The sequence below is a fragment of the Somniosus microcephalus genome, chromosome 4 (assembly GCF_052327205.1).
Source record: "Somniosus microcephalus isolate GS21.2 chromosome 4, FLI_Smic_1.0, whole genome shotgun sequence".
NCBI lineage: Eukaryota > Metazoa > Chordata > Chondrichthyes > Squaliformes > Somniosidae > Somniosus > Somniosus microcephalus.
This window is the reverse complement of record NC_140990.1, coordinates 273316477-273329225: the sequence shown is the minus strand read 5'-3', so window position 1 is coordinate 273329225 and position 12749 is coordinate 273316477. Positions and strand designations below refer to the sequence as shown.

Genomic DNA, 12749 nt, shown 5'->3' with positions numbered 1-12749 from the left:
ATTCAGGCTTAAGGATTAGAGTTGGGACTAGTGGTTAGGGCTAGAAACCATGTATCTATTTTTATATTATTGGCAACATGTTAATAGATGGTGATTCAGCAGTAGGCCATACCGTCCCATATTACTGGTGTTGGCACCCTAACACCAGAAAGAGAGACTTGCATTTATAAAGCACCTTTCATCATCACCGGACTTCCCAAAACGCTTTACAGCCAATGAAATACTTTTTGAAGTGTAGTCACTGTTGCAATGTAGGAAATGCGGCAGCCAAATTGCACACAGCAAGCTCCCACAAACAGCAATTTGATGAAGACCAGACAATCTGTTGTAGCGACGTTGACTGAGGGATAAATATTGGCCAGGACACCAGGGATAACTTCCCTACTCTTCAGAAAAAGTGCCATAGGATCTTTATGTCCACCCGAGAGGGCAGATGGGTTCTTGGTTTAACGTCTCATCCAAAAGATGGCACCTTCGACAGTGCAACATTCACTCAGTGCTAGATTTTTGTTCTCAAGTCTCTGGAGTGGGACTTGAACCCACAACCTTCTGACTTAGAGGTGAGAGTGCTACCAACTGAGCCACAGCTGACACTATAAGCAATGTCGGTGCCAAAGAATGGAACCACTACCAAATAGGTGGTAAAAAGAAGGAAAATCCAGCCCTTTAATTACAACCAAGTTCCCGAGGTGGAAGGACTACATGGTAATTCACTGCACGACAAAATCTCCAGGTTTCCATTTTTTTTGAAGTAGTTAACCATTTCAAATCCTCAAGGAATTAACAAAAACCTTTCAGAATAATCTACTGAGGTGGTTTGAAATTGTTTTTTTTATTTGAGATTGGATTTAATTAGTAAAGGATCATCAAAGTTAAGTAATTCATTAAAAGGAAAGACATTTGCGCGTAACAGAAAGAAAACAAAAAATTGTTGCCTCTGTGGAATCAAAGCTCCGAACCAGCATACAAGTCATCCATGCTGGGTAGACCCTGTCATGTGCCAAATAGAATCAGCCATTTGGACTGCAGAAGTTGTTGCCTAAATACAGGCTCCAGCATAAAACGAGATTATATCAGTGACTCCCACCACTACTTGGAACAAGAAGTTTTTGTTCAAAACTGCCAATAAGCATAGCTTTGCTGGTTGGCCACATTTCTGAACAAAAACAAATGAACTGCTGTTCTGTGTCAATCGAGATTTTCTAACTATGACCGTGTATTTGTAAATATTTTTAAAAATCCACAGCTATTGCTTATAAAAGTTGAAATATTTGATCACCTCTATAACACAACACACTATTAGTACAATAAATAGTTTTACGATGTAGAGTGCAAAAATATAGTATAACATTTTTCAAGCTCCTATTGGAATTAGCAAGGTGCTCCTTTTGCCCATTTTAAGAAATTGTATCAAATTAGTATATTCTGTCAAGATATTATGTAGTATTTATTTTCTAATGAATACACCACTAATTTTGTTTTATCATTGAGCTTTTCAGTGTTGCTTTGTTGATTTTGTTCTGCAGTGTTGGGAAATGTTGAGCATCAAATCAACTAAAATCCCTAGGGCTTTTTCAACTTCATCCTTTGCTATTTTAACAAAGGTGATAACTTTCATTTGATATAACACCTTTAACATAGAAGAATGTTCCAAGGCACTTCAAGCATCATTGGGTTTAGCTTGAGTGAGGAACTGGAGCTTCTGAGCAAAGTTTCTGATGGAGCCAAACTATGTGGCTTCAGTTTTGTCATCCATGAATAGCACGAGATCAAAGCTGCTGGCTGAGAAGTGAAGCTGACTGCATGTTTTTTGTCTTGCAGATTATTTAAAAAATCATAAATCGAGGGCAAAATCTGCATTTAATCTGAGTGCACTAAATAGAAGTAGTTTCCTGTACAAATAGAATACTGTTGATGGTGAAAAATTGGAACTTGTATTTATAGAATATTCATGTTGCAGCATAGAGGGAGGCCATGTGGCCCATTGCACCTATCCCAACTTCCTGAAAAAGTTAACTACTTAGTCCACTTCTTGCCTTTTCTCCATACCCTGTTAAATTTCTGTTTATCCCCTTCCCTTTTAAAAGTGATTATGGACTCTGTTTCCACCCGTTTCTGGTAGGGCATTCCATTTCCAAACAGCCCTCTGCATTTTTATTTTGAAGTACACTTCTCCCCCTCCTGTCATTCTTTTGGTAATTTTATGCAATGGTTACTGACTCATTGGCTAGTGGAAGTAATATTTACAAATATTTTATTTTGAGAAAGCTGATCTGTCAGCCCAAGCTATCTACCTTTACATCGCCGATTTCCCTCATTCACACCAGCGGATAATGCTCTGTTACTGCGTATGCCTGTGGTTTATCAGTGTCTTCCTGAGAACTTTGACTTCAATTTTTTGAAGGAGAAATTTGTGAAAAGTTGTGTGGTGGATAAGGCAGGACGATTTAAAAGACTGACTTGACATGAGTGCCAAGAGATGATGGTGCATAGTGTTTTGATACTGATCCAAGGCGAAAGTTTGACGAGTGCAATGAAGTTGTGTATATATTGGCCCAGAAATTGGTGTCGGGGGGCTTCCCGCGGGTGCAAGCCCCCGACCTACACTTACATAGCGCGCCGACAGTTGAAGCCTGGCCCTGCGTGGATTTCCTGTCAGTGGCCCGGTTCAGCTCCCGGCGCGCTGTGCTTGCGTGATCCAGCGGCGTAGTTAGTTCGATGAGCCGGCTGGGATCACGTGAGCACTGGGCAACCAATCGGAGGTTGCAAAAGTTCATTCATGAGTTTGATAGTAAGAACTGTCAAACTCATGAAAACTCCGGGCGCCCAAAACAGTACTTAAACTTCAAATAAAAGTTAAAAAACATCCCACTAATTAAATGAACTATTAATAACTGTAAAAAACGAATTTAAACAATTATTCAAATTTTTGAAAAAAATAATTTTTTAACAAATCGGGTCTAAAAATACACTTACCTTACTGTAAAGTCTTTAAAAATAATAAACCTGTGGAAAAAAATGTCTAACTTTAATTAATAGACCACTTACCTTTTAAAACTAAGTACTTACATCTGCTTTTTTCTCGCGTAAAAACTGGTGGCCTTATCGCACGGGCAACCCTGTTTATAAAAAAAAAAGGAATTTCAGCGCGCGCACGCATTCGACCTCTGAACCCCTTGGTTCAGAGGATCGGAAATGCCGGTTTCCCGCGCATGCGTTGTGCATGCAGAAAACTGGCAATTCCATCGGTCCCACATGTGAGTACACGATGCTGACCCGAATTACTGGGCCATTGTGTTCTCCATTACTACCAATTGCTTGGTTAGGTGACATCTCAACTTTACCAGTGAGGATTGAATGGTTAATACAAAGGATTAAAATTCCCCATTCAACCACTGTTGATGCTGATGGATAGCCATCAGTTAGATCTGAGAATGAGAAATATTCAAAGCAATAGTCTACCAGTGATTCTGATACCTACCCACTTCTTAAATCTCTACAGCATTAGATGTATCCCACTGAGTAAAATGCTAAAGTGTAGTGCTTTTGAAGTTGTGGAACATCCCAAAGTGCTTATAAAAAGCATGAGTTCATTAGTGGCGTGCCTCAGTTTCACAAGATTACTGACCTATTACTGATTTCAAATGAGGCAACCTTTTTTAATGTCAAGAACTAGTGGTGTTTGTTAAGGGAGATCTGTTAATCCCAAACTTGATCCATCTAGGTGAGCCATAAAACTATTGGTGCAGTGTTAACATGCTATTGTACTTGTTACCTTCTAATCAATTGATGGTTAGTTCTTTATATTTGATTAAGAAACAACTGCCAGAAATTCTTTAGAAATAAGTTAACATGTTGCCTGCCTGCACTTTATGATCCTGCTGATTTTAGAGTTAGATATATTTCTTAAGGCTAAAGGGATATGGGGAGAAAGCAGGGACCGGCTACTGAATTTGGATGATCAGCCATGATCTCATTGAATGGTGGAGTAGGCTTGAGGGGCCGAATGGCCTACTCCTGCTCTTATCTTTTATGTTTAACTGAGGGACATTGCTTTCTCCTCAATTTGGCCACAATAGAGGCTGAAATATGTATTTTAAGACCGATCTCTGGCAATCATAAATGGCAGGATATTGGAGCTCAAGGGCTAACAGAAACCAACTTGGAACCATCTTGTGTGTAGAGAAATTGCTACACAACAGATGGAAAGGCCAGCAAAATGAGATTGTTTTCACAATTGAGACAAGAGGAACAATCTATGACTCAGCTCAATAAACATATGGCAGCCAGAAGTTCTCCCCTCCCTCCCCCCACCCCCCCCCCCCCCTTCCCACTGTCCAGGGCTCCAAACACCCCTTCCAGGTGAAACAGCGATTTACTTGTACTTCTTGCAATTAGTACACTGTATTCGCTGCTCACGATGCGGTCTCATAAGAACATAACATAAGAAATAGGAGCAGGAGTAGGCCAATCGGCCCCTCGAGCCTGCTCCGCCATTCAATAAGATCATGGCTGATCTGATCCTAACCGCCAATCTCTACTATCACAGAACCATCTCCTGAATCTAACAGAATTAGACACACGAAATAGGAGCAGGATCAGGCTACACGGCCCCTGGGCCCGCTCCGCTACCCACAGGGCCATGACCGATCCGAACCTAGACTCGTGTCCAAATTCCTGCCCGCTTCCCGTAACCCTTAATTCCCTTTACTTCTAGGAAACTGTCTATTTCTGTTTTAATTTCTGTTTTACATTGGGGAGACTAAACGCAGATTGGGTGACCGCTTTGCGGAACACTTCCGTTCAGTCTGTAAGGGCGACCCCGAGCTTCCGGTCGCCTGTCATTTTAATTCACCGCCCCATTCCCACTCAGACCTCACGGTACTCGGGCGCTTGCATTTTCCCACGGAAACCCAGTGTAAGCTTGAGGAACAGCACCTCATCTTCCGATTAGGCACTTTACAGCCTTCCGGACTCAATATCGAGTTCAACAATTTCAGATCATAACCTCGGCCCCCATTACATTTTTACATATTTTTTATCCACACCTTTGTTTTATGCCCTTCCCCCTTTTATTCTCTCCCACATGGCAGCTGTCTCTCTGTCAGCGCATTTCACACCTAATCTAGAGCTATCTTGTCTCTTTACTTGTCCTATCACTATCTCGTCTCATTTTGAATACCTCTCATGTCTTTTTACTTCTCTCTCGTTCTTTCATCCCCATTACCCAGCCCCCAAACTGGCCTTTTAATCTGTTTCATTTCCCATGTTTTTTCAGTCCTGACTAAGGGTTTCGACCTGAAATGTTGACACTTTTTCTCTCTCCACGGATGTTGCCTGGCCTGCTGAGTTTTTCCAGCATTTTCTGTTATTTCGGATTTCCATCATCCGCAGTACTGTATTTTGCAAATGCTTTAGTGTTTCTTTGGCACTGTAAAGTGGGGCAAAAATCTGCAAAGAAGATTTAACTTTTTAACAAAAATTCTTGTTTCTGTATTTAATTCAATTCATAATGATGGAAAACAATGGCTTTGTCTTCAATTTATTAAATAACTCCTTTCCCTTGTCATAATATTCTTCAGATATTTAGGATATACTTTTTCTGATTTAATTTATCTCCTCCCCAGAATCCAGGGACAGTGACAATTTTTAAAATTATTTTCTCACTCACTCTCTGATTAAAAATCAACTCAATGAAGTACATTATTGAGCTTGAGGATTTCACCTATTTTAAATTGATGGATTTTAGTTGCTGCCTTCCAGTTTTATGCCACTTCTGCAGCTTCCAGTTCAAATGCCTTCAACCCAGATTCCATGTTGCTCACATCACAGAAACCATCTTGGTGAATGTGATGAATCCATTAAGTGGAACAAGGACTCTAAGAGGCAATATCGTAGAATTAACACGAGTACTTTATTAACAACTGGGAAACACGTTTACAGACAGCCTGCATCAGCATCCTGGCATTCCACCTTGTGCTGACCTATACAGGAAGCAAACCTCTGACCTTAACAGGAAGCAGACCTCTGACCTTAGTAGCAGCATTGGCTACAGCACCACCTGGTGGATAACCTTAATCATAACATCCCAGATTACTATATCCCTCCCCCCTTAAGATATCAGTATGAATTTCTTAAACAACCATTCCTGAGGGTCACATAAGGAGTCTCCATTCATCATGTTCCATACTTGACAAATCTAACAGTTCAGTATCAATCTCTCTGGTGGCTTGCGAGTCCTTTGTGAACATCTAACAGTAAAGTCCCTGCTTGTTTGTGGTGAAGCCACCAGCTGCTCCTGAGCAGTACTCAGAGTATCTGACTCTGCAACGATGGTTTCCTCTTGACGGATAGGTTCCTGTGGAATTATCTCTGTCCCTGGTGGTGGCACCACAGATGCACTTGGATAACTGGGGGCAACCCTGTCTTCAGTCATTGCATCTGGAACCTTCATTTCAATTTCCCCTTGTCTGGGAAGTATCTGATCTACGTGTCTGCGTACTACCCTACCATCTCCCAACATGACCTTGTATGATACTGGACCTGTCATTGAGTCTATGAAGCCAGGAATCCACTTTGGTCCATAACTGAAATTCCTGGTAAGGATCGCATCTCCTTCTCCAAAACTTCAGCTCTTTGTTCTTTTGTCATGGTTCTCTTTTTGTTTGTTTTGTCTGTTTTCCATTTTCCTTTTTAGGTCTGGGTGGACAAGGTCAAGAGTGGAGCGTAGTCTATGACCTAATAACATCTCAGCAGGAGAGAGTCCTGTGGTGGATTGAGGTGTTATTCTGTAGCTGAACAGAACCCGTGACACTTTGGCTGCTAAACTCCCTTCTGCACTTTTTTTCATCATCTCCTTAAATGTTTGTACGGCTCTCTCCGCAAGTCCATTCGAGGACGGATGATATGGAGCCGAGGTCACCTGCACTATGTCATTTTTTCTCAAGAACTCTTTTGTCTCTGTACTCACAAAACAAGTGGCATTGTCACTCACCACGATCTCCGGTAGCCCTTGATTACTGAAGCTCCGACGCAGGCAGTCTATAGTAGTAGTGGCGGAAGCAGAATTTACAGGATAAACATCCATCCGGAATGTGCATCAATGATTGAGGAACATCTTCCCCATGAATGGACCCGCATAATCTAAGTGTAATCTTCTCCATCGTTTATTCGGCCACTCCCAGGGGTGGAGAGGAGCCGCTGCTGGTGCCTTCCGGTGTTCCTGACAAGTGCTGCATGTCTTGACTAGATTTTCTATCTCCTCATCTAGCTTTGGCCACCACAAGTAACTCCTAGCCAAGGCTTTCATACGCGAGACCCCAGGATGACACTGATGTAGTTGCCCTAGGATAGACTGTCATGCTGGCTGTGGAATAATCATTCGTGCTCCCCACAACACGCAACTATCCTGCACACTCAGCTCTGTTTTCCTGACACTGTAGGGTGTGAAGTCAGCCCCTTCCGGATGCTGTGGCCATCCCCTCACCACATATTCTCGAACTCTAGACAGTACTGGATCTTTACCTGTCCATGTTCTTACTTGCTCTGCAGTCACAAGTGCCGTGTCAGTGTCCTCCAACATCAAAACTCTGTCCACTGGAGCTGCACGGATAGGTGTGCCTGGCAGTGGAAGACGGCTCAAGGCATCTGCGTTCCCATGGTACTTGCCCGCCTTGTAGATGATGACGTACTCATATGCCCTCAACGTCACTGCCCACCTGTGGATCTGGGGTGACACCATCTGTGGAACTGCTTTCATTTCGTTGAAAAGAGAGAGAAGAGGTTTATGATCGGTGCATATGGTGAACTTCCTGCCATATATGTACTTGTGGAACCTCTAACCCAAACATTACTGCTAACCCCTCTTTGTCTAACTGGGAATAGTTTATTTCCACTGGTGTTATTTTGGGACATAAACCCTATTGGTCTTTCAGTTCCATCTTCCATGCAGTGTGAAAGAACTGCCCCCACCCCGTAAGGTGAAGCATCACAAGAGAGAATGATGTCTTTCTCTGCATTGTAGTGAACCAGCACATCCGACGACAGCATCAGTTTCTTGGACTGTTCAAATGAAACCCCCTGCTCCTCTCCCCATTGCCACTGTGTCTCCTTGTGCAGTAGTTTGTGAAGAGGTGCTAACACAGTTGACAAGTTTGGTTAAAAACCTGTTATAATAGTTTAGCAGTCCCAGGTAAGCTTTTAACTCCGTCACATTGGTAGGAGCTGGGGCCTCCTGCAGTGCTTGTACCTTCTCCTTGATTGGATGGAGCCCGGTGGCATCCACTCTGTGTCCCAGGAACACGGCCTCATTCCCCAGGAAAGTGCACTTACTCCTCTTCAGCCGTAACCCAGCCTTATCCAATCTTTGTAGTACCTCTCAGAGTGCTCAGATGCTCCTGGTCGGTTCTTCCCGTCACCAGAATGTCATCCAGATAGATGGAAACATGTGGAATCCCTTGCAGTACACCTTCGATTGTCCTCTGGAAGATAGCTGGACTAGATGAGACACCAAACGGTAAGCGGTTATATGTAAACAAGCCCTTGTGTGTATTTATGGTGACATACTTCTTTGATTCGTCATCCAGTGTAATCTGCAAGTAGGCATGACTCATATCCAACTTTGTGAATTTCTTTCCTCCAGCCAGGTTTGCAAAGTGATCCTCTGTTTTGGGAATAGGATACTGCTCTAGTTTGGACACCCGATTGACAGTCAATTTATAGTCTCCACAGAGTCTTACCGAATTGTCTGGTTTTAAAACAGGTACTATGGGAGCTGCCCATTCCGAACATTTCACTGGCTCCAGTATGTTCTCTCTCAATAGACGGTCAAGCTCAGCCTCTACCTTTGGCTTCATGGCATAAGGCACAGGTCATTGTTTAAAAAACCTTGGCGGTGCGTCCTTGTCTACATAAATCTTAGCTGGGGGGGCCATTAAATGTGTCAAGTTCCTCCTTGAACACACTCTCATGTTCACTCAACACTTCTTGCAAAGTCAACTGTTTGCCCGCATCTATTTGATGTACTGCTCCCCAGTCTAATTTAAGTTCTTTTATCCAGCCCCGACCTAACAGGTTTGGTCCGGTACCCGATACTATAACTACAGGTAGTTGTTATACTGTGTCCCTGTGTTGCACAGTTACCTTAGCTGTACCTAATGTCGCTACTCGTTCACCTGTATATGTTTTAAGATGCAGGGAGCAAGGCTTTAACTCTGGAACTTTTGCACGGTTCCACAATTTTGAGTACTCTGCCTTGTTTATTATGGTCACGCCGCACCCTGTATCCACTTCAAAGTTCACCTTAGAGTCATTTACTGTCAGTTGCAATGTGATAGGAGCCACTTTTGGAATGTTCTCTAACATGCTATACATTATGAACATGTCCTCTTCTTCCTCGGCTTCCCCGCTGATGTGGTGTGCTCCATGTTTTTTCACTTCTCTCCCTTGGTTTTGCTGTCCTCCCCCTTTTGGTTTGGATTCCTCCACAGGTGATTTCACCCTGCAAGCTCGTTTTAGGTGTCCTTGTTTCCCACACTTGTAGCACTTTTCCTCCAGAAACCGGCATTCACTCGCCAGGTGATCGCCCTTGCATCTATAACATGCCTTCACATGCTCATGTTGTGGTTTCTGACACATGTTCAACTTGTGCACAACAACCTGACCTGCAACTTGCGTAGCATTAGCCCTGTCTGAACCCTGTATTTCTTTTACATCTCGGTTCGCTGTCTCTATGGCTTGAGCAAGTTCCAATGCTTTTTCATAAGTAAGCCCAGTCTCGGATAATAATCTACGCTGCATTTGGTTGTCCATAATTCCGCAAACTAGCCTATCTCGCAGCATTTCCTTCAAGTTGTTCCCATAATTGCGATCTTGTGCTAATTTACGCAACACCGCTACATAGTCCATTACGCTCTCTTCCTCTTTCCTGTTCCTTGAATTAAACTTGAACCACTGTACAATCTCATAGGCTTAGGGTTGAAATGTTCTTTTAGCAAAGCCACTAATTCAACGAATGATTTGTCTCCAGGCTTTTCAGGACTGGGCAGATTTTTCATCAAACTGTATGTTTGGCTTCCCACTGAAGTAAGCAGAATGGCTTTCCTTTTTCCGGCGTCATTTATTTCATTTGCTTCGAAAAAATAACCCAACACTTCACAGTATTCTTCCCAGGTTTGTGCTTGATTATCAAAAGCAGAAACTGTTCCTACCGTGGCAGCCATGCTCTCTTCCAGCTTGTAGCTAACTTTAGCTCGTGATTTTGTTGTTTAAACGTCCCGGCAGACTTTTCTTCTTTATGCAGGGTCCTTAAGTTGCCTCGTCGCCAAATGTGATTAATCCATTAAGTGGAACAAGGACTCGGAGGCGATATTGTAGAATTAACATGAGTACTTTATTAACAACTGGGAAACACGTTTACAGACAGCCTGCATCCTGCCATTCCACCTTGTTCTGACCTATCTAGGAAGCAAACCTTTGACCTTAACAGGAAGCAAACCGCTGACCTTAGTAGCAGCATTGGCTACAGCACCACCTGGTGGATAACCTTAATCATAACATCCCCGATTACTATAGTGAAAGTCAAAAATAATATCCTCTATGACTGTGATGCATTTATTGCTGCTTCTCCTTCTTTCCATACTGTTCAACAAGGTCAATCACCTTCCTCTAATACTACTTCTCCATGGTGCAGCTCTGTAGAACTGTCCTTTCTTGGTTCCATTCTTGTGTTTCAACTGAGCCAGCAATGGCTTCTCTTCCTCTTGGCCCTGTACAGCTCCTGGAACTTTCCTCATCTACATGCTTCCCCGCAGTATCAACATAATAGCGAGGTGAGCATCCGTAAGCCTCTTCCCTTGACCTCACTACTGTCCCTATACTGCCTGAGTATGTGTTTGACATGAAATTGTGGATAAACCAGAGTTTTCTCCAGTTGAACAGTAGGAAGACTGAGATTGTTTTCAGCCCCCTCTGTCATGAACCCCATTTACCACCTTGGCTGCTTGCTGAGGCTAAACCAAGTTCTGTGCAATCTCGGTGTCCTGTTTGACTCACAGCTGAACTTTAAATCCAATATCTTATCCATAACAAGTATACTTGGCTTCCACATTTGCAACGTTGTCTGTCTCTGCCCTACCATACCTTTTTTTCCTTGACTCAGTTTCTCCAATGCCCTCATTGTTAACTTCAACTTCATGACCCCACACTAACTCCTGTTCACCCATCAACAACAACAACTTGTATTTTATATAGCTCCTTTAACATAGTGCTCCTGTGAAGTGCCTTGGGACATTTTACGATCAAACAAAATTTGACACCGAGCCACATAAGAAATAGGAGCAGGTGTAGGCCATTCCACCCTTTGAGCCTGCTCTGCCATTCAATGAGATCATGGCTGATCTTCTGCCTCAACTCCATTCACCGGCCCTATCGCCATATCCCTTGATGCCCTTACTAGTCAAAAATCTATCGACTTCTGTTTTGAATATACCCAATGACTGAGCCTCCACAGCCCTCTGGGCTAGAGAATTCCAAAGATTCACCACACTCTGAAGAAATGTCTTCTCATCGCAGTCTTGAATGGCCTACCCTTTATCCTGAGGCTGTGGCCCCTGGTTCTAGACTCCCCAGCCAAGGGAAACATTCTCCCAGCATCCACCCTATCAAGCCCTGTAATAATTTTGTATGCTTCAATGAGATCCCCCCTCATTCTTCTGAATTCAAGAGAATACAGGCCTAGTTTACTCAATCTCTTCTCATATGACAGTCCCGCCAGCCCAGGAATCAATCTTGTGAACCTTAGTTGCACTCCCACTATGGCAAGTATATCCTTCCTTAGGTAAGGAGACCAAAATTGTACACACTACTCCAGGTGTGGTCTCACCAAGGCCCTATATAATTGGAGTAAGACTTCTTTACTCCTGTACTCAAATCCTCTTGTAATGAAGGCCAGCATACCATTTGCCTTCCTAATGGCTTGCTGCACCTGCACATTCACTTTCAGTGACTCATGTACAAGGACACCCAGGTCCCTTTGAGCATCTGCATTCCCCAATCTTTCACCATTTAGGAAATACTGTGCCTTTGTTTTTTCTACCAAAGTGGATAACTTCACATTTCTCCACATTATATTCCATCTGCTATGTTCTTGCCCACTCACTGAGCCTGTCGAGATCCCCTTGAAACGTCTTCACATCCTCTTCGCAACTAACACTGCCACTTAGCTTTGTATCATCAGGAAATTTGGAAATGTTACATTTAGTCCCCTCATCCAAATCATTGATATAGATTGTGAATAGCTGGGGCCCAAGCACCAATCCTTGCGGTACCCCACTAGTCACAGCCTGCCATCCTGAAAAATACCCGTTTATCCCTTCTTTGTTTTCTGTCTGTTAACCAATTCTCAATCCATGCTAGTGTATTACCCCCAATTCCATGTGCACTAATTTTGTTCACCAACCTGTTGATAACATGAGATATTGGGGCAGATGGCCAAAAACTTGGACAAATGGTACGTTTTAAGGAGTGTCTTGGAGAACAGAGAGGCAAAGAGGTTTAGGGAGGGAATTCCAGAGTTTAGTGCCTTGACAGCTGAAGGCATGACTGACCATGATGGAGCATCAGGGATGCTCAACAGGCCAGAATTGGCTGAGCACAAATATCTGAGGGTTGTAGGGCTGGTGGTGATTAGAGAAAGCAAGGGGTAAGGCCATGGAGGGATTTGAAAGCAAGGATGATAATTTTGAAATAGC

General features: G+C 43.1%; 1 protein-coding gene across 3 annotated transcripts in view; it reads left to right on the top strand.

The window, feature by feature from the left end:
• The window catches only part of grb14 (growth factor receptor-bound protein 14), a 293218-nt gene that overhangs the window by 217467 nt on the left and 63002 nt on the right, over nt 1-12749 (top strand). The gene's annotated exons all lie outside the window — the stretch shown is intronic.